The 22145-nt window shown below is 47.0% G+C and overlaps 1 protein-coding gene across 2 annotated transcripts in view; it reads left to right on the top strand.

The window, feature by feature from the left end:
- The first annotated feature begins 4319 nt into the window (after positions 1-4319).
- The window catches only part of PCGF5 (polycomb group ring finger 5), a 259950-nt gene continuing 242124 nt past the window's right edge, over positions 4320-22145 (top strand). Inside the window, exon 1 of one of the 2 annotated variants that reach the window (XM_086921973.1) lies at positions 4320-4477. The gene's annotated coding sequence lies outside the window, so the exon portion shown is untranslated. The remainder of the gene's footprint in view (positions 4478-22145) is intronic. The other variant, XM_086921974.1, reaches the window with a different exon arrangement.

Below are 22145 nucleotides of genomic sequence, written 5' to 3'. Positions count from 1 at the left end.
CGTTGCAGGTTGTGAAGTTATACGCGAAGTCTGCTAAGCTGAGCGATAACCAGGTTTGGCATCATAATAGGATGGCAAAATGTAAGGGGAACTTTTCAGTTTCAAGGGGCAACACTGGACCTGCCCCGTTTTTTGAATGGATGTGGGATGAAGTCATGCAAGGTAATTTTGTTGAGAAGGAGGCCGTTAGAACTTCTACTAGTAATGTTTTGAAATCATCTCCACAGTTGCCTGCCTTATCTCCTCCTCAGTTGCCTTCTACTAGTTCGTCCACCCTGCTTCCTTCTTCTTCTGCTTGTAACCTGCATACCACACGCACAGGTAGAAAAATTAAAGCTCCTACTCGCTTTAGGAGCTATGTGATGTAAATTATCTTTTGCTTCTGTAATTTTGCTCTTTTTCTTTTTTAAGGTTAGTGTTCGAAGGGGGTGTGGGTTGGGTTACAGTTATCATTATGCATTGTTATTTTGTGAAGATATTTTGTAAACTGTATTGTGAAGCTTTAGTGTTCTTTTGTTTTTTATTATTGTAAAGAGAGATGTGGCGTCGTGCTCGTGGTGCATTCTCCAGTTACCATGGTGTTGGATGATGCACCACAAGTACAATCCAGAACGTAGGTAGTGTAACTGTTATGTGCGGAGCCCGACAGGATAAGGTTGTACCTGCTTGTTGTCCAATAAACTCATTTTATCTCGTATACTTGGACCGTCGTTCTTTACATTTTGGCGACGAGGGTGGGATCTGATTTCTACTAACAAGCAGGAAGATCAAGAACCTACGCGGAAAATTTTTCTTTTTATCCTTTACTCCTTTCCTGATTTAAAAATTTGAAAAGGCTTCATTTTCCTGAGCAATTGATCTCCTTGAGGAACATTGTGTACCGTGAGTACCAACGTCTTGACTCTTTTGATATCGTGGGTGATATCTAAACTTATATAGTAATCGTCAGGAGTAATGTTCGTTAAACTCCGATTACCTTACTTGACTAAAACATTTCGATAATTACTTATTTGCACAAATTATTGGTACCCGTTGTTATTTTAATTGGAATACAATTTCAACATCTTTAACCACTCTTGTGGGGAAGTTCTCAGTCATTGAGAGAGAAATGCTAGCTGTTGTATGGAGTATTGGAAAATTTAGACAATTTGTCTGAGGCACTAGATTCACATTGCGAACAGATCACAAGCCCCTACTGAAAATCCTTACCTCAGAAGGGATGTTGAAGGCCACCCCAAGACTTGCAAGAATGAGTCTTAAGTTACTAGGATATACGTATGATGTTGAATATCTTCCTGGCAAAAAGAATGTTGTTGCTGATTACTTAAGTCGTTCTCCCTTACCTGGTTGTGAGGATTCATATGACTCTTTTGAGTCTAGTGAGGTTGCTGTTATTCATGAGGACAATGACCAAAGATTAGTGGCCATTTCTAAGAAAGAGTGGGATGAGTGCTGTATTAAAGACGAGAATTTGAGCTCCATCCGTAACTATGTCGTTGATGGATGGCCACATAAATCGAATTTGAAGGAAGAGCTTAGACCTTTTTGGGAAGTCAAAGATGAGCTTTGCATTGATGATGCCGACCATTTGTGTAGAGGTGAAAGAGTTATTGTTCCTTGTTCTTTAAAGAACAAAATTCTGTCTATCAATCATGAAGGTCACCTGGGCATCATGAAATTGAAGTCTAGAGTAAAATTATCATATTGGTGGCCAGGATTGGACAGGGAGGTTGAGAAGTTTGTTCAAGAGTGTGACACTTGTGCTAAGGCAGATAAATCCTTACGTGTATTTAAACCTACTCTGGGTTTTAGACACATTCCTATTTCTCCTTGGGAGGATTTGAGCATGGATTGGCTGGGTCCTGTAGAGAATTGTGAAGGTTGTATCAAACATATCCTAGTTGTGATTGACAATTACTCCAGGTGGCCTGAAGTTAAGGTAACTGAGAAATTTGATGCGAGAGTTGTTGTTGCGTTTCTTCGCAAGCTATTTCTGCAAGAAGGTGTTCCGAGGAACATTTTAACTGATAATGGTCCACAATTTACATCTGAGTTTTTTTTAAATTTCTTAGAGAGGAATGGTATCACTCCTAAAAAGACTCCCGTTTACCATCCCGCCGGGAACGGCATTGTTGAGAGATTCAACAGAGTAATCATGGGGAGCATCCAAGCCTCTATTTGTGCTGATAAGGATTGGGAAAAGGAATTACTTGAAACCATTTGGGCTTATAGAATCACCCCCACTAGTACTAACTATAGTCCGTTCAGGATCCTTAGAGGTAGGGAGCCTTTTACTAAGGATAATGTTGCGTGGAACTCTAAGAAAATTTGTGGTAAGTGGTCTCCTGCCCTAGTTCGTTCAAGATTAAGGAAGATTCAAGATTCTCACATTAGTGAATTTGGATGGAAAAATGTTACTACAGAGGCTGAACTCAAAGTTGGGGATTGGGTCAGAGTTAAACTTGACACTAAGGTTAAGAAAGGTCAAAGTAAATTTTCTGATCCGTTGCAGGTTGTGAAGTTATACGCGAAGTCTGCTAAGCTGAGCGATAACCAGGTTTGGCATCATAATAGGATGGCAAAATGTAAGGGGAACTTTTCAGTTTCAAGGGGCAACACTGGACCTGCCCCGTTTTTTGAATGGATGTGGGATGAAGTCATGCAAGGTAATTTTGTTGAGAAGGAGGCCGTTAGAACTTCTACTAGTAATGTTTTGAAATCATCTCCACAGTTGCCTGCCTTATCTCCTCCTCAGTTGCCTTCTACTAGTTCGTCCACCCTGCTTCCTTCTTCTTCTGCTTGTAACCTGCATACCACACGCACAGGTAGAAAAATTAAAGCTCCTACTCGCTTTAGGAGCTATGTGATGTAAATTATCTTTTGCTTCTGTAATTTTGCTCTTTTTCTTTTTTAAGGTTAGTGTTCGAAGGGGGTGTGGGTTGGGTTACAGTTATCATTATGCATTGTTATTTTGTGAAGATATTTTGTAAACTGTATTGTGAAGCTTTATTGTTCTTTTGTTTTTTATTATTGTAAAGAGAGATGTGGCGTCGTGCTCGTGGTGCATTCTCCAGTTACCATGGTGTTGGATGATGCACCACAAGTACAATCCAGAACGTAGGTAGTGTAACTGTTATGTGCGGAGCCCGACAGGATAAAGTTGTACCTGCTTGTTGTCCAATAAACTCATTTTATCTCGTATACTTGGACCGTCGTTCTTTACACTTCCTTACTGTAATAATTCTGTATATTTGTTGTACATAGCCTTCTACATTAATTGTGCTTAGGTGTGCCTCCCTCTCACCTAAAGGTTGTGGCGTGTATTCATGCAGATAGTGGAACATTCTGGAGTGTAATGTGTGATCTGGGTGACATTTTTCACACCTGGTGTTAAAGCTGGGAGGTCACAATAGCACAATCAGCGTGGGGTCCTATTGTGATTCAAGAGCATTCGGTAAAACTTGTTACTGATCTTTATGAGGGCGTCCTGTGCTCCTTTCGCGTGAAGATCCACACTAGTTATTATTTTTAATTATTATTTTTATATAGCGTAAACTGAAACCTAAGAACACTACTAGTGTGCGTTACCTGAACACCGGATTACATTACACATGTTTTGCCTGTTAAGAAGACATGCGCCAGCGGCTCATCAGAGGCAACATCTGCCTACTTGCGATAAAGAAAACAAATGCAAATACAACCCACTGCTTCTGTCACCTTCACTCGTGAACTGGATTTGAAAAAGCATGCTGGGACGTGTAGGCTACGGACGGGACGTACTGGTCGATTGACATTTTTACCTACGCAGTTCAAAATCAAAAAAACGTCCATGTACTATATCACGAAGTCGCGTACTTGTGAGTTTTTACACATAACGTATTCCTGCATCCGGCCACATTCTGCGCTTCGTGCTTCTGAGTATGCTATATCTACTGCGTTTTCTGTGTCGCTTCTGAATAAACCTTCAGAAAGTTAGGTGCGTCATTGAAGCGGGTCCCATTGAAATACTCCTTCCTGCGCGATTATCTAAGGAGCACTTTTCTGACCGAGGGCGCGCGCATAGTCACAGCCTGAGTCAAAATGACGAGCTTTTCCGTATTGGCGCTCGGAAATCTACGAAGGTGTAAGGCACGCGTGCTGTTCTACGACAGCACCTGTCACCCGTCCCTTCATAAGCGAGACTCCCACACACGCCGTACTTTCTTCTGGCGCTGGCGGTTTGCTCTCAGCGTGGCTTCTCGTAAAAAGGACGGTCACACCTTCTCAGAATGGAAGGGAAAGCGCGCGGCCAAATGAGAACGGCGCGCGCGCGATGACGTGCTCTCTTCCCGGATTGCTGGGGCTGGGCTTTAAACGGAAGGCAGCGCGCGAGCTGTCAGCTTGCGCGAGCACTGGCGTTTTTGTTTTGCCACATGCACGCGCTCGAGCTGCTGTGAAGAGTGGTGGGCTGATCGCAGCTGCGGGACCTAAGCGGCAGGTACTGTAACGAGGGGAGAGTTGTACGCGCGTACAGACCAAGCGATGCAGGTTCTGCCCCCTACTTAGGAAGTGTGTAATGCCCCGGAGTCTGCAACCCGCACCTGCCGGATGTTAACTTTGCCCTGAACTTTATCCGCAGCTCTGACAGGAACCCGCCCTCCCGCTAGGAGGAGGGGAAGCAGCGAGTGTCACGGGCGACCGGGGTAGGAGAAGAGGGTGCCAGAACTGCCGATGACAGCAGGGATAGAAGGACAGGTTGCCAAAAGCAGCGGAGAAGGGACACCTAGTGCAGGGGCAGTTGTGGGCGGAGCACACTGTATCAGGCATAACTGGGGAGGTGCACAAAGTACGAGCTCAATTTGTTGAGGGTACGCAATGCGCCAGGGCTGAATGTGCCAGGAGCACAGAGGGCCACTGGTGATGGATTACGAGTACTATTGTGCCAAGGATCACTGTCAGGAATTAGTAATTGGAACATGTAACTCAGTGTGCCAAGGGCAAGTGGAAAAATTGGTTGTGAGTGCACGGGTCAACTGCAAGAAGCAGAAGAGAGCAATTCAGAGTGCCAGAGACCAATTGAAGAGCTGAGGGGTCACTCGAGAGTGCCAGCGTAATTGAAGGGGGTAGCAGAGTGTCAAGGAAACTGGTATAGGTGAGCCACGGCTCAGAATACCACACACTCTCCTTCCAACCTCTTCATAGATATTAAGAAGAGCAGGGACTGCCAGTGGCAATAAAGCAAAGAGGATGTCTAGTTAGATATGTGAAGTAGGACGCACTGCTAGGGCTAAGTTGGGCAATAAACGGTGTGCCTGGGTTAACTAAAGAAATGAATACCGAGGCAGTTGATCTGCAGCAAAAGTGCCCGGGATGACTGCAGCAGGGTAGGAGTGCGCCCGTAGCAGTTGGGATTGGTACTCAGTGCTCCAGGTTCGTATTGATGAGATGGCTTAGAGCTATGAATGAAAAAGCGAGGATCATAGAGTGCCAGGGCATACTGGGAGAGCAGGAGCACTCCATAGCAGCAGCAAGAGGATAACTGGACAGAAGCTACAGTGAATGCAAAAGGGAACCTTATAGAGGAGCAGAGGTTGATAGCGACATTGGTTGCAGTAAAAGTTCTCGTGGCAACTATAGGGAGGAGCAGGGAGTACTATTGGTAATCTCGAGAGAACCATACTACTCTGGAACTAAAATAGAGAAAAAGTTGAGGAAGAGAATGTTCCCTTTAAGTAGATATGGATTTGATACAGCCAGGGGCAATTGAGAAAGTATAAATGTGTTCAAGGTACAATCTACGGAGGTGCCTATAAGCTTATTATATAGTTTTTTTTGTACTAGAGGAATCCGCCCACTACAAAACCCCTGCCCTCTTCTATCCTACCTTTGGGGAGGAGGAAGGGGAAGTAGTTTTCTTGGAGCAAAACAAGTAGGACCTGACAGCCCATGTGACGAGTAAATGAAAGTGCTGTAGACAGCTAGGGAGTGATCATTCTATGCTAGGGACAAATACAGAATCCCAAGTACATTAAGACAAGGACAACAGAGAAACACATATTGACAGGAAGCAGTGAGAGTTTTCACCTTGAATAGTTGGAGAGGGGAAATATTGGGGTAAGGTTACAGATTGCCTGGGATAATTTGGGGTGTGTGTGCTTGAATGTGGGGAGTGAGGTGAGGGGTAGTTACGGAATAGAGTTTCATTTGCACTTGAAAGAAGGGCATATTTCCTGGAGCTAATCGAAAAGTCAACCAGTGTTCCAATGGAGCAGTGACTATAGGGGTGCAACATGCCTGGGGCAGCTGGGAGTGGACTGCAATGTAGCAACTGCGTCTAAGGAAGAAGGGCACAGTGCAATGGGCAGCTGGGTGGAGGGGTACAGAGTTTTCAGCAGCTGGGTGTTTGGATACAGTGTTTTCAGAGCACCACAGGACACACACAGACTCCAGGGAGTACCGCAGAAAGTTGGGTTACCGGCGGGAACATTACAATCTGTTAATGGTAGCAGGGTAAGCATAGTCTGCTGAGAATCCAAACAGTCTACATTTCAGGGCCAAAATAGGCATAACATGACTATCTAATGTTTCAGAGATACTCCACAGCATGCCTACAGGCAGGTTTATTTGTAAAGTGGGGATATCCCTCTTTTTCTGACAGTGTGCTACTGTTCCAACTGGTAACTAAACGGTGCTATGTGGTGGAACAATGATGTGACAGGTTTTATTTTCATATTGGTAATTCCACAACTCATGTCCAACCATTTAAAATCTTTTAAACCAAAGGTTCAAAAGGAGGGGATGTAATGTGTTAGAATTCGGGGTCTCTAGTTGGCACAGGTAGGTACTTGTGACAAATAGGGACCCTGTCCTCTAGTCAAGGTAAGGGGGATACACTCTTTAGATAACCCCTGCTCACCCCCTTGGTAGCTTGGAATGGAATGGAATGAAATGAGATTTCTAAAGCGCATGGCTGCCCAAGAGTGTCCCAGCGCTGACAGAAAATCCAAGTAATCAGGTCAGGCGGAAGTAATAAGAAGGTCAAGGGAACAGCCACGTCTTCAAGGATTTACGGAAGGACAGAAGGTTAGGTTGGGCGCGGAGGTCCAGTGGGAGAACATTCCACATCTTGGACGCCTGGTAGGAAAACCACCGACCTCCGGAGCGTGTTTTCTTAATCCTAGGTATTTGAGTGAGGTGGACATTAGAGGATCGGAGGGTTCTGTTCGTGATATAAGGAATCACAAGATCTTTAAGGACAGGCGGGGCGTTTCCGTGGAGGATTCTGTGAGTTAAGCACATGGCCTTAAACTGCACCCTTTGCTCCACCGGAAGCCAATGGAGTGCTCTGATCGCTGGTTTGGCAGAGCAACGATTCTTTGTGCCCGTGAGAATCCGGGCGGCCGCATTTTGCACCACCTGCAGCCTGGCTATAACTTTTTTAGGTGAACCGAGGTAAAGGGCATTGCCGTAATCCAGTCTCGACAGGATAAGGCCCTGAAGGAGTAGTTTTTTTGACTGGAAAGGAAGCAGGGGGAGGATCTTGCGGGTGGTGCGTAGTAGGCCAAAGCATGTTCCCGCTGTTTTTCTGGCCTGGGTGTCAAGGGTTAGATTGTGATCCAACCAAATTCCCAAGCTTTTGATGTCAGTTTTGGGGATTGGGGGGGGGGCCATGCTCGGGGGCCATAGAGCCTCTGGACGATAATGGGACTGATTACCCATTACCATTATCTCCGTTTTATCCCCATTAAGTTTTAAATGGGAGGTGTTCATCCAACTGACTATGTCCCCCAGGCAGGAATGCAGATCAATGGTGGAGTTATCTGACTGGCTGAGGGAGACAACCAGCTGAGTGTCGTCCGCGTAGGTCAGAAGTTTAATACCATACGGGACGACAATTTTTTCCAGGGGCGACATATACACGTTGAAGAGCGTTGGGCTCAATGACGAGCCCTGAGGCACTCCGCAACGTATAGGGGTTTCCCTGGAGATGAACTCACCCTCCGCCACCTGGAAAGAGCGGTTGTGGAGATAGGATTTGAGCCAGGAAAGGGCAGACCCTGAAATACCAAGATCTTCCAGTCGCTGTTCCAGGATGCTATGGTTGACGGTGTCGAATGCTGCGCTGTGATCCAGGAGGATCACTGCCACTGATCCTCCTGCATCAATGATCTTCCTAGCCTCTTCGACAACCGCCACCATTGCTGTTTCTGTGCCCTGGCCTGGGCGGAAACTGGTCTGTGATTTTTGAGCAGATCGTTGGACTCCAAATAATTTGATAGCTGAGAGTTGATGTATTTTTCAGCCATCTTGCTGATGCCAGGGAGGAGGGAGATCGGCCTGAAGTTAGCTAGGTTGCCAGGGTCGAGGTTGGGTTGTTTGATAAGGGCTTTCACCACCGCCTTCTTCCAGCTTGTGGGAACTGTTCCATTTTCAATGGAAGCGTTTATTAGGTTCACCATTGGTGCTAAGATAATAGGAGCAACCTGTTTTAGATGTCTGACTGGTGCTGGGTCATGCGGAGATCCGCTTTTGAGGGATTGGAGAATAGGTCCTAGAGTTTCCTCACTGATTGGGGAAAACCTGCTTAAATCTATATCCCTGTTCTGGCCCTGTAAAGAATAAGAGGGAGAGGGGTCCGCAGGGAGAAGAGGGGTGAGGTGTTGAAGAATGTTTTGTATTTTTAAATCAAAGAATGTGGCTAGCTTGTTACAGTGATCGTCCTAGAGGTTGTGTGTAACTGAAGGTACTGGAGTCTTTAAAAGTTTTTTCGCAATTAAGAACGTTTCTCTGGAGGAACAAGCTGCCTCACTGATTTTTTCGTTAAAAAAGGATATTTGAGCGTTTTTTAGAGCCTTTTTGTAATTGAGGATAGTCCGCTTGAAATCATTTTTGCTATTAAGATCGAAATCTTTCCTCCATACTCTTTCCGCTCTCTTACAGATTTTCTTTAAGAGGCGTACCTCCTGGGTGAACCATGGAGATGTGGCTTTTTTCCTCGGTTTCCGATGAGGTATTTTAGGGAGGACTGTATCTAAAGAATTAATAACCCAAGATGAGAACTCCACGTCTGCTAAATAAGGGTTCGAACTGGGATGTGGTCTGGTGTCCTCAAGAGCTTGTTTCCATTTATCATAATCTAGTTTCGCCCAAGGGCGATAAGGTCTACCAGGTGCTTGGGTGGGAGGCGGAGTGGACTGAATACGCCATCTAAAGGGAGTGAGCAGGCGGTCAGACCATGGCACAGGGATTGGCGTTCCCACCACAAGGTCAGGAAAGTTGCAAAAGATGGGATCAAGCAAGTGTCCACGATTGTGTGTGGGGAGGGTATTCTGTAAGTGCAGTTGATGGGCTGCCAGGTCTAGAATCAATTCTGTAGCTAGTTTGTCTTTACTATCTTCCATATGGACATTAAGGTCCCCTAAGATGAGGAAGTTAGGCCGTGTACTGGCCATGGCCAAGGAGCATTCCAAAAGTGAGTTATAGAATTGCCCCATGGCTCCAGGTGGGCGGTAAATAAGGACTCCCGAAAGGGAGATGCAAGGGGAGATTTGAATAGTGAAATGAACATTTTCACAGTCCGACAGGGGGCTGTCAAGGAATCTACACGGGAGTGATTCTTTAAAAATGACGGCAATTCCTCCTCCCCTGCCCTTGGGACGGTTCAGATGTTGAATAAGGAATCCGTGGGGAAGAGCCTGTACTATGTCGGCGTCTGAATCAGGCGCAAGCCATGTTTCTGTGAGAAACAGGATTTCCAAATGGTGTTCCTCGATAAGTAAATGTATTTCAAGGGCGTGTTTGGGCAGTGACCTGCAATTGATCAGGGCCATATTAATGGTCGTCTGAGTAGGGTCCTTGTTAATAGAGGGAGTGCATTTAAAAGGACAGTGGGGGCAATGGGTAAAACAAGAATCTCCTCTCAATACCTGGGAACATGGCGGTGGAACAGGCCGGTTAAGGTGGAGTAAGGCATCCCTTGTGTATGGTGTCCTCATTCCAGCCCCCGCGCCTGGCCCCTGGCTAGTACTGGCGCGGACGGGCGCAGACGGGCTTGCCTTAGGCGCGCCTGCTGCGCTCGTCCGCTGCGCGTCCTAGGAATGCACATGTTTTGTAGAGTGAACTGCTAGCGGGGGGCGTGGCCTCACGGTAGTGGGCGTGTCCCAGTATGCTCAGTAATGGCGGTAAATTATACACGGAGCCCGTGACAGCGCTAGGATCCGCTGTTAGGGGGCTCGAGTGAGTCTGCTTCCAAGTGCAATGCTCAGGGGAGAACGTGACTAATAAAAACACAGAACAATTTTACAATTTTTAAAATAATGTGGCAAGTGGTCTCCCGGCTTCCGCCTCAGGAGAAGGTAAGGATTTTCAGAGTCGCGCTTGTATTCAGCGCACTCTGTTTATACTGCTGGCGGGGGACGTGGCCTCACGGTAGTGGGCGTGTCCCAGTATGCTCGGTAATGGCGGTAAATTATACACGGAGCCCCTGACAGCGCTAGGATCCGCTGTTAGGGGGCTCGAGTGAGTCTGCTTCCAAGTGCAATGCTCAGGGGAGAACATGCCTAATAAAAACACAGAACAATTTTACAATTTTTAAAATAATGTGGCAAGTGGTCGCCCGGCTTCCGCCTCAGGAGAAGGTAAGCTTGGCACGAGCATACAGGCTTATCAAAGGCAATGTGTAAAGTATTTATTTGTACCAACACTCCTAGTAACACAGTGAAAACACCACAAATGAACTCCACACCAGTTTAGAAAAATAGAAGTATTTAATCTAAACAAGACAAAAACAACAAAAATCCAACATAAAAACAACAAAAATCCAACATACACAGTTCAAGGATATGATTTCAAAAGACTTCTTAAGGTTGCGTTAAAATAATCCACAGTTGCGTCATGTTTTAGCCAAGTGTACCTTTAGATGCGACAAAAGTTCCAAGGGAAAGCTGCAGCGTTGAAAAACAAGCGATGCGTCACTCCTGAGACCCTGGGGAGGCGATGCGACAACCCCGCTGGAAGCAGCGGGCGTGTTGCGGTGACTCCGGTCTGTATGGGGAGGGATGCAATACCTTGTGTGGATTCCGGTACGCAGGTTTCGTAGGAAGCATCTCGCAAAGGTACGATGCGACGATCTTCGGGACGGCGACGATCTCAGGTGCAGTGACGATGCGCTGCGCCAATCTTCTCCTCTCGCGGCCCCTCGATGCAATGGCTCTGCGACGACTCTCGCAGCGACGTGATGCGGTCCACAAGCAGGCGGTGCGACGATCTCACCCAGTAACGACAGGCTCTGCGACGATACTCGCAGTGATGGTACTTTTCCCGCACCGGAGCGATGTGTTCCGCAAGCGAAGGATGCGTTGGTTCTTGCAGTAGCAACAAGCGCTGCGACGATCTCGATCTTCGCTGCGGGAATTTCCTCGCACTGACGGGGATGCGCTCCGCAAGCGAGCGATGCGTGAAACTTGGTAGAAAGACTCTGTTTCTTCTTGTCCAGCTTCCCAAACAACAGGTGCAACTTTCAGAGGCACCACAACTGGCACAAGCACTCTAGGAAAGACAGAACTCTCTCAATAGAGTTCAGGGGGGGACGCTGGGGGTGATGTCCTTTTGTTCCTGGGACTTCTTAACAGGGAGCCAGCTCAACTCAGGCCGTTGGAGATCTCTTCAAGCAAGGGGGACACAGCACAAAGCAAAGTCCTTCCCCTCTCCTTGGCAACAAAGCAACTGCAGGCCAGCCCACAAGCACACAGCAGGACAGTCCTTCCTCTTCAGTCTTCCAGCTTTCTCCTTGGCAGAGGTTCCTTCTTGATTGCTGGATTATCCAATCTTCTGTAGTCTGGGTTCCTGTACTTATACCCCTAAAGTCTTTGTTCCCTTTGTGCAGGAGGGCTCTGAGCCCGGTATGAACCAGTTCTGGGTGTTCCTTGAGCACTTTGTTTTCCTGGCCTCTCCTTTCCTTTCAGAGAGAGGGGGCGGGTCGTCCGCCGCCCAGCAGGAGGTGGAACCAGCACTTTGGAAGACAGGCACAGCCCTAATCAGGCCCAGGTGCTACCCCCTCCCACCACTCTAGATGCAGATGGAGCTATTCAGCCCAGGGATGGCCCACTCAGCCTCGGGGGGGCCACCCAGCCCCTTCCACTGACACACCAGACAGTTAATTCACAAACAGGCCAAGGCACACAGAAAGGTCAGACAAGAGAACAGCAACTTTCTAAAAGTGCTGTTCTCAAACACAGGATTTAAAAAACACCTTTCCTAAAAGATGTGTTATTGAATTCTGAGTTCAGGGATACCAGACTTTTATGTCCTATCTTGCTCCTATAGGAAGATATTCAGGTAACCATTGTACAAAGCATTCCCCATGATAGTCTATGGGCAAGATAGCCTTACAATAGTGAAAAACGAAAATGGCTGTAATTCACGACCAGAGCATGTCACCTGCACTAGTACATGCTCTACCTTTCACATACACTGCACCCTGCCCATGGGGTACATTGGGCCTTCCATAGGGGTGTCCAATGTGTACAGAAAGGGAAGGGTTAGGCATGGTGGGTGGGGACATTGGCCAGACTGACATGGCAGTTCACAGACTGCACACAGGCACTGCGGTGGCAGACCTGAGACATCATTTTAGGGCTACTCATGTGGATAGCACAGTCAGTGCTGCAGACCCACTAGTATCATTTGAATCACTAGCCCTGGCACACTTAGTGCACTTTACTAGGGACTTCTTGGTAATACAAATATGCCAATCATGGATAACCAATTACACTTACAATTTACTCAGGGAGCACTTGCACTTTGACACTGATCAGCAATGGCAAAGTGCCCAAAGCATCTAAAGTTTAAACCAGCAGAAACGAAATCCAGCACAGCATCAAAAATACAAGAGGTAGAGGCAAAAAGACCGGGGAAACCACGCCAAAGATGCCAGGTCTAACATAATGCCTACAAGATTAGGAGACTGTCCCAACTAGGAATCCTAATCCTCTGAAGAGGACAAGAGATTGAGGTTTTCTTTCTTCTTCTTAAGGGTTTATCAAAGTTGTCACCTGCACCGCACGACTCCCTGAACGTCTTTGTCACTGCCCACTGGCAACTAAAAGTGGAGTAGGTCAACCCCAAAAGGAAACCATGCAGAAGGAACAAAAGGATATTCACTCGTTCCACAGTATCCACCCCTGTTGAATGGCAGTATTTCCGGAAAGAAGCCCAAAATGGCAGTCCGTATGCTTAGCTATATCCCAGGACAACCTTTTTCTTCGCAACTAACCCATTCAGTCCCCAAGTGGAGGAAAACTAGAATCTCTGGAAACGAGGAAGTTGGTGAGGTAGTTGGTGAGGTGAATGAGTTGTAAAACACAGTTGTAGAGTAGTCATCAACTGTCGGAGAGGAAAGCAAGATGATTGGGGCGAAACAGGAACTATCAGAATTACATAAGATCCCTCACTCTTTGATCCAAGTTAGAATCCTCTAAATGAGTGTAAAAGCAGAAAAGCATTAGGATGAACATCTGGTTAGGGACAGTACAGGTGGGCATCAATCCCCCCCCCCCCCCCTCCCCCACCGCAGAACCCTCTCCCACTTGAAGGCTGTGGCACAGTACTGGGAAGCGAGGCCATTATCCTGAAGTGTAAAACAAGCCAGCATTTGTTTCCTCCATCAGGGCCGGACTAGGGACCCAAGGAATCCCTAGCAAATTTTGTCAGACCATCCCCCATATGTTGCGTAGCGAGTGAGCCCAGTGATCGAGCCTGACCACTAAAAGGAGTGTTTGGATGGGGTTCCCGCCCCAAGAACCTTTCTGAAAAATGTTGCGTTCTACAACACATTTTTATATTTTATATTCAATTGTATTTGCTTTTCAAGTACAGTAAATGATGACCTTTGAGTGCACCAGGATACAACAGTTGTGGCCTTTCAACAATTCCCTTTGTGTCCGTTTGGCATTGTGGTTGCTGCCCATTGCTGTATTACCTGCTGAGTTACAGAGGCCACTGTTGCTGCTGTTAACCGTTCGCCGGACCCGCTGCGCGGGTCCCTCTTCGCGGTTTGAGAAGAACTGCCAGGACTTGTGGAGTGCGAGGGCTGAGGCACGGACTGTTGCAGGGCTGCGAGCGTTAACAGGTGACTCCGTATCCCAGGAGTCCCTGTGGAGACCAATTCGAGTCACCTGGTCCGCTCTCCCTGCCTGACACGCCCCCTGCCCTCTCCACACCCTATTTAGCAAAATCAGTCTACCGCTGCGCGGGAGTGCGCCGGGAGAAGCCCGGGAAAAGGGCGGGACCATCTGTGGCCGTCAGGGGCCGAAGGAGGCTGGGCTGGGCCTACCCTCTAACATTGTGCCTTTTATCCACATGATATAGTACGTTCCCAAGTTCAAGAGATCCCTGGTGTCTGCATACATACTATTGTTAATCTTATAGTTTGTTGGCTGCGAAGTATGTCTTTTATTTCTAATACCACTGCCCAGATCCCCACTCAGGCAGAGTCGGGGCTAGCTATCTTGGGCCCTCTAGAGAAATACTTCAGTCGGGTAACCCAAGATATTGATAAAGAAATTGCTTTGGCGGAGAGGCGTGCCGAGCGTAGGTTATCCATTGAACTCCTTAAAATTCCCTTGGAGAAAAGGCCACCCCAAGGTTTCCCTGCATTGGCATTGGTTCCTCCCCTGTCATCTCTAACCCTGCCAGTTGTATTGGAAACGCCTTATGCCTTTCCCCCTTCACCAGAGCTGTTGGCTGGCTCGTCTGTGGGCCACGTCGTGCCTATTTTGCCTCCCACCACGCCCCCAATAACAACCAGCTTATCTACAGGGCAGGTGATTACTGCCCAATCGAGTGTGCCCATTTTGTCTTCCACCTCGCCCTTAACACCAACTGCCCTACTTTTAGGGCAGGTGACCACTGCCCAATCGAGTGTGTCAGCTCACACAGATAAAACTAAACCTAGTATTAAAAGGAAAAGAAGTGCTGCCCCGAAGAAGTGTTATCTTTCCAAACATCCGAAAAAAATAAGGAAGGTTGGAGTAGCCCTGCGTCCTTCCTGCGAGCTTACTGGGGCTGGCTCTGGTGGGGAAGAGACTACTAAGGACGGAGTTGTGTTGGTTAGTCCTGCATCTATCACGAATGTCCCTTCAGCGATGGGATCAGCTGAGACATTATCTTCTGCTCCAGTCCTGCTTCTCGAGTTGGAGAAGTTGATGAGGTCTCTCCTGATTCCTATCGAGGAACGAGTTAAAAAACTAGCTGATCGGCTAGATCATTTTGAGCAGGCAACTCTAGGTAACTTTTTTTCCACCAAAGCCCTAAATAAGTCCCACCCTAGGACTGGGGAAAGTACCAATTCTTTGAAACCAAATGGCCAGGCTAATGGTGTGTCCATCGCAGTGCCCCCTCCCCCTATAGTCAGCATTGCTAGCAAGCCCCAGTCGGAGGGTCAAACCCGTAAGACTAACCTAGATTTGTTGGACCGCCCAAATAGTAATACTACCAAACAAACCAAGCTGCCTGATACTGTGGCTACGGGTAATAAAGAGAGTTCCAATAGTGGTAACCCTGTATTTAATGGTTCCCAACCCTTACCAAGCAGTTTAAAACCCCGTTCTGGCGTTCCAGTTAGGGGTAACAAAGACAGTTCCAATATCAATAACACTGCATTGAGTAGTTCCCAGCCACTACCAAGTATCTCAACATCACGTCCTGCTGCTCCTGACATAAGCTGGCCCAACACCCTCCCGATGAAAGCACCCCGTAGGATACCTCCCATGAATCTTACCCCGGATTCCTATCCTTTTGTGGTTGTCGTCACTAATGTACCACCTCTGTTGGCCGGGCAAAGAGAATCCTTCCAGATGCTAAAGAACAAGGTAATGCACTGGTTGAAGGCAAATAGACCATTGCTCGGGGAAGTGGACGGGCTGATTATTGGTGTGAGAAGGACAGATTGGATAGGTTGTACTCCTAAGAACCTGGGGGGGAGTGTATAGTTGTTAACTTTCAAGATCCTAGGGTGGCACGTTTGATTACGAAGCAAAATTGGGGCACAAGTAGTGGTGGAATTGGTGTTGTTGATCTCACATTCTTTTACCCAAGACCAACAGGTGTTCAATTTGGAGTGACCAGTGAACCAGGTTGTTTTAATAATTTCCCCTCCCCAGGGTTTGTTCCTTTTACTGTACCTTCTCAACGGGGCAACTTCTATAACGGACCAATGTATAATCGTTTTGAAGTAATGAACGATCTAGGGTGGGTCCATTGACCCAATTCTGATTATTGCCCGAACAACAGGGAAGGTATGTCCCGTAGGGAGATATGTGGGAAGCCTGTGTTAACTGTTTTGTCCAAAAATGTGGAATCAAATGAAACGAGAACTGGTGGGGAGACTATGATTTTGGATGAAACCAGTGGGGAGTGTATTCCTACTTCCGGGGATTCTGTAAAGGAGGTATTAATTACACTTAGCATTGTGGACACCCAGGAGGCTGATTGTAACGTAGAGGATACCACCCGAGGGAGGGGGGAGGGGTGTGACAGAACTTTAGTAAACAACTCTGGGGTGTCCTGTGTAGGAGCGATACCTATGGACAGTCTAGGGAAGTTTCTCTCATGGAACATCGCGGGGCTGAATAGCAAGCTGATGTCCCAAAACTGGATTAAGTCAGCGGCTTTGAAATCTGTTTATTCCAGGAGACATGGGCTTGCGACCCTATATTTCTTCCTGGTTATGTAAATTTTTCAATTCCAGCCAATAGAGGTTCTAGGGGCCGACCGATGGGAGGCCTAACTATTTGGGTAAGGCAATGCCTTCAGATAACAATCAAAGTGGTGGATTTGGGTTGTAAAGACATCCAAATGCCAAGAATAACCTCAGAAAAGCGGGGAGGGATAGATATATATAACATCTATGCCAGGGGTAGTACCACTGGGAGTTCTCCCATTCTAGAGGCCTTGTCCACTTCCCTGGAATCGCAGTCTCTGGGTAATAAAGTTGTAGTAGCTGATGACCTAAATAGGACCTTCGAACCATTGGATAGTTCGGACGATTCCCTAGGGCATGAAGAGGATACACAATGTGGTGTTCCGACTTTACATCTGGCTCCTGTTAAGCGGTGGACGAAAGATATACTACTACTGAATGCCATTTGCTTGGAACATGGTTTGAGAGCCCTAAACGGGAGGACGAAGGGCGATAGGGAAGGTGCCTGCACATTCGACAATGGTCATAATCAAAGTCGGATAGACTATGTCCTTTGTAGCCTTAATTTGTGGCAGTTGTTATGTGATATGAAAATCGAGGGTAGATTGGAAAGTGACCACAATCCCCTCTGTGTGTCTCATGATTGGTGGATGGCCAAATCAGGGAACCCCCAATCAAGCAATGGCCTAATGCCTACTATGGCCAATGACATGCGCAGACTCAACTGGCCGAGTGTACTAGCGAATGCAGAGTCTATGAACTTTATAAGTTCTGAAGTGGATACTGCAATCGCTGCTATGGAGGCTGCAAATTCTGTAACCCCAGGTTCAAGAGAAATAACGGACATACACAACAAGCTCTTTTCCATCTTAAAACCGCATTTTTCGAGGTCCAGCAACACAAATAGGAAAAAACCACCTAAACCAGCTAGTTGGTTAAACCACCAGTGCAGGGAAGCCAGGTTAAGCTTGGGAAGTGCAATTAGGAATAGGGATAAGGTAGCGATTGGCGAGGCAAGGAAGCACTATAAGGCTAGTGTACTACTAGCAAAAAAAACATGGGATGAAAATCACTGGGCTGAATTAAAGGAGGCCTCAGGGGCCAAAGATTCCAGGTTATTCTGGAATATTGTTAAGTGGGGCAGAGGAGGATTTCCAAACAAACCTGCCAATAATGTCGCTGAGGGTGCCTGGGTGGATTATTTCAAACCGCAATACGCTGAGACAACCAAGTTTAATGATGTGAAGGTAGTTTCAGCTGTATTCCCCACTGGGAATTTATTTTCCACCAAAGAAACTGAAGTTGCAATAGGCGCTGCCAAAGGGGGAAGGGCCCCGGGTCTAGATGGGATACCCTCTGATGTTTTTACAAATGATAAGGCGAGGTGGGCTAGGTATATATCTCTCCTAGGAAACGCAATTGCAAAGGGAACAGTAGTCCCGGAATTATGGAAGGGAGCAACCATTATACCCATACATAAAAAAAGGGGATCGGTCCCTCCCGGCCAACTATAGGCCGATAAGCTTGATTGCCACTATCCAAAAAGTGGTGGGGAGAATGGTGGTAAACAAGCTAATGGATTGGGTAGATGAGAAAAACACCCTGTCCCCATATCAGGCTGGATTCCGGCGGGCAACAAGCACAGTTGATCAGGTGTTTCGTTTTGCTCTGCTGCAGTGGGGGACGGTGGTGCTCGGCGAGGGCAGCCTGTATGTCGCCTTTGTTGACTTGCGGGCTGCCTTCGACCTGGTCCCAAGGAGAAAGCTCTGGGCAGTTATGAGTGATATAGGTCTTCCAGCTGAGTTGCTCACCCTGATAATGAGGCTACATGAATGTAACTTCGCCAAAGTCCAGTGGGGTATGAATGGCGAATCATCTGCCGACTTTCCAATTGGACGCGGAGTACGACAGGGGTGTGCTATGGCCCCCCTGCTTTTTTCCCTATTTATTAACGGAATTGTGGCTCGGATGCTGGATGCCAGTGTCGATGCACCTTCGTTGGCGGGCGTCAGGGTTCCGATCCTGATGTTCGCCGATGATACGTTGATTTTATCTAAAACACCGGCCGGCTTGCAGCGAGCTTTAAACATCTTTGATCTCTTCTGTGGGGAACATGGCCTGGAAGTTAACGTGGGTAAGACTAAGCTGATGGCCTTCTCACCAAAGCGTAGACCTCGGCCCAAAATACTCTTGAATAACTGTGAGTTAGAGGTTGTTTCTGTATTTACCTACCTAGGGGTGCAGATAGCAAACAATCTAAAATGATCCCAGCATATGGAAAAGGCGGTCCTCTGGCATCAACAGATTTCGGGGGCACTCCGGGTGGAACATAAAAAGTCAAAATCAAAGCCCATAAAACCAGTCCTAGCAGTATGTGACGCCAAGGCTATTGGGTCTGCCCTATACGGGGCTGAGCTGTGGGGCTTCGATAGGCTTCTCCCCCTGTAAATATCGGAGAATAGGTTCCTAAGGGGAATCACAGGTCTCCCCCAGAGTACACCACTGATCCCGCTTGGTCTTGATTTAGGGAGAAGATCAGTTAGTGACCGAGCGCGATTGCGCCCAATTCTTTATTGGAGACGCCTCTGGACTACCACGGAGATACGGCACTATGCAGAGGGGTTCCTTGCCATAATCAAAGCTGATACCTTTCACAAAATAGTATGGTTAAAAAATCTTAGAACTGCTCTAGGTGACCTCAGCCTCTCTAATCTATGGGATAATCCATCTGGGGAACCCTTTCCAAGCAAAAATATAATCAAGAGTTTATACTGGGATTGGATAGACGGTAAACTTTGGAGTAGAACGAGGTCAGACACAATGGCGGGGCGCTTCTTAGAAATTAAACTGTGTCCTATACTGGAATTCTACTGGGACAGTATTACTAACCCAGGGGATAGGAAGCTTTTCTTCCAGTTGAGATCAGGTGCCCTCCCTTTGAGATCATTAACGGGTAGGTGGAGGAGTGTAACTACCCCGTGCTGCCCGGTTTGTGGTGCAATTAATGAAAGTATAGGTCACTTTTTATTCGTGTGCAAAGCTTATGCCACCCCGAGAAGAGTTTGGTTAACTCCCGTTTGTAGAAATCTAGGGACATCCAGGGGTGTTGAGGCACTACGAATTATTTGCAGCACCACTGATATGCCTATTGTTCTAGGAACAGCAAAGTATCTGGGGTGGGCATGGTCTATTAGACGGAGGGCAATTTCTACCAATGTAATATAACTGGGGTATCAAGGGATCTCTGTGTAAATGTATACCAAATATTTTCTTTTATTGTTTATGTATGTACAAATGTTTTAAAAGTATTTATAAATAAGGAAAACATTTTTAATGTGATGTATTTTAAATGTATGTGCTTTTATGAGTATATTCCTCGAATAAAGCCTTGACTAATTAAAATTAAAAAGATTCCCTCACTACCACCCTCTAACAGAGCCCCTCATCTCTCCATAGCCCCTCTCTCACATGTATTTCATTTGTTTTATAGTGCTTTTCATGGCAGTGTAGGGTGTCAAAGCACTTTACATCACACATGCATAGAGACAATGAATAATGTGTTTAAATCAGTATATGGAAAATGTTATGTAAAACAAAGGGGACTACAAGGTGTGGATTCACGTCATTCATCCTGGCAGGCATGTTTTAAGAGTCTTTGATCTGGAGAAGCACAAACTCCGGTTTCAAAATGTAACATGGTGGTTAGGGTTGACTTTACTAATACGATTATTTTTCTACACAAACAAAACCTTTTTAGTAACACTGGGATAACAAAAGACTGGGGACACAACATAACTTTCTAACCTGTTTGATAGCAGTTCATAGCTCATTGTGCTAGATAATGATTGTAACTTATGAACTGTTCTCTAAGAAAAGGATCGCTGTGAAAAAAGCTTTAACCCACTCAGTTATGCACACAAAGTATGTGAATTTTGTGGTACACGTTCTTTTCAGCAGGCATATTGACCCTCTACACTACCTTAGTTCAGTCAAAACTGATACTACACAAAATTCCAAACTCGATCGAGCAGCAAGATTAATCACCAGAGATATCTTACATTTTTTATTGTTGCCTGAAAACAGCAGGATGTACGAGGGACTCTGAGGTGGTGCTTTTAAAACCATTAACACATTTGAATGAATGAATGAATGAATTGTGTCTTATACCGCGCTAACTTAGCCCAATGGGCGTCAAGGCGCCTACATCAAATAAAGGAACTAGCCAGGTCGGACAACAGTATCTCATTGGTAGGCTCTGATGAAATACCAGGTTTTAAGGGCCTTTTTAAACAGGTCGATGGAGGGTAAGGTTTTGATGTCCACCGGAAGGGAGTTCCAAAGCTGAGGAGCGTCAACAGAAAAATCTCTCGCTCCCCATCTGGTCAACCTAGCGCGGGGCACTACCAATTGGTGTAGCCCGGCCGATTGTAGGCATCTCGTGGGTACATAGCGGGTGAGCAGGGTAACAAGTGCGTCCGCAGGGCCTGCCGCAAGTGCTCTGTATGTGAGACATAGGAGCTTAAAGGAGATTCTAAACTGGACGGGGAGCCAGTGAAGATTTCTCCTAGCAAGGGTGGCAGATGATGCTATGGGAAGGGCCAGGACGAAGCCCATCGCGGCGTTCTGTACAGTTTGCAGTCGATGGATAAGGCCCTTGTTGGACTCCACATAAAGAGAGTTACAATAATCAAGCCTGGAGCCAACAAGAGCAATCACAATCTGTTTGCGCGCCTGGAAGGAGAGATAGTGGAGAATTCTTTTTAAGATCTTGATGACACCCCAGCAAGTGGCCACGGTCCTATTCACTTGGAGCGTCATGGAGAGTGAAGTGTCAAAGATGACGCCGAGGTTTCTGGCCGATTGGGAGGGAGTGGGGCAGGTGCCGAGAGATGAAGGCCACCACTCGCTCGACCACACGTGTTGGTCTTTACCGAAGACCAAGACCTCTGTTTTGTCGCCATTCAGCTTTAGGGAGTTAAGGATCATCCACTCCGCCACACGCTGCATGCATGACCTAAAGCTGAATGCGGATGTACTGACAGAGTGGGCCAGCGACACCATGATCTGGGTGTCGTCGGCGTAAGACACCACCTCCATCCCCTGCGATCTTACTAGTGTAGCAAGGGGGGCCACGTAGATGTTGAATAGGGTCGGGCTCAGGGCCGACCCCTGTGGCACCCCACATTGCAAAGCCTTGGCAGGGGAGAGGAAATCTCCGAGCAGGACTCTCTGTTCTCTGTCATGGAGAAAGGAGTTAAGAAGACTCAGGGCCGGTCCAGTATTCCCTGCCTCCCTGAGCCGAGATGTTAAAATGGCGGGAGACAGAGTATCGAACGCAGCCGTGAGGTCTAATAGGACCAGCACTGTGGTTTGGCCAAGGTCAACTTTGCGGCGAATATTATCCACCACAACAGTGAGAGCGGATTCGGTGCTATGATGTTTTCTGAATCCGTGCTGCGAGCTATCA

This window comes from Lissotriton vulgaris, chromosome 5, assembly GCF_964263255.1.
Source record: "Lissotriton vulgaris chromosome 5, aLisVul1.2, whole genome shotgun sequence".
NCBI lineage: Eukaryota > Metazoa > Chordata > Amphibia > Caudata > Salamandridae > Lissotriton > Lissotriton vulgaris.
Note: the sequence above shows the minus strand (reverse complement) of the source record. Positions and strands in the feature narration are given on the sequence as shown.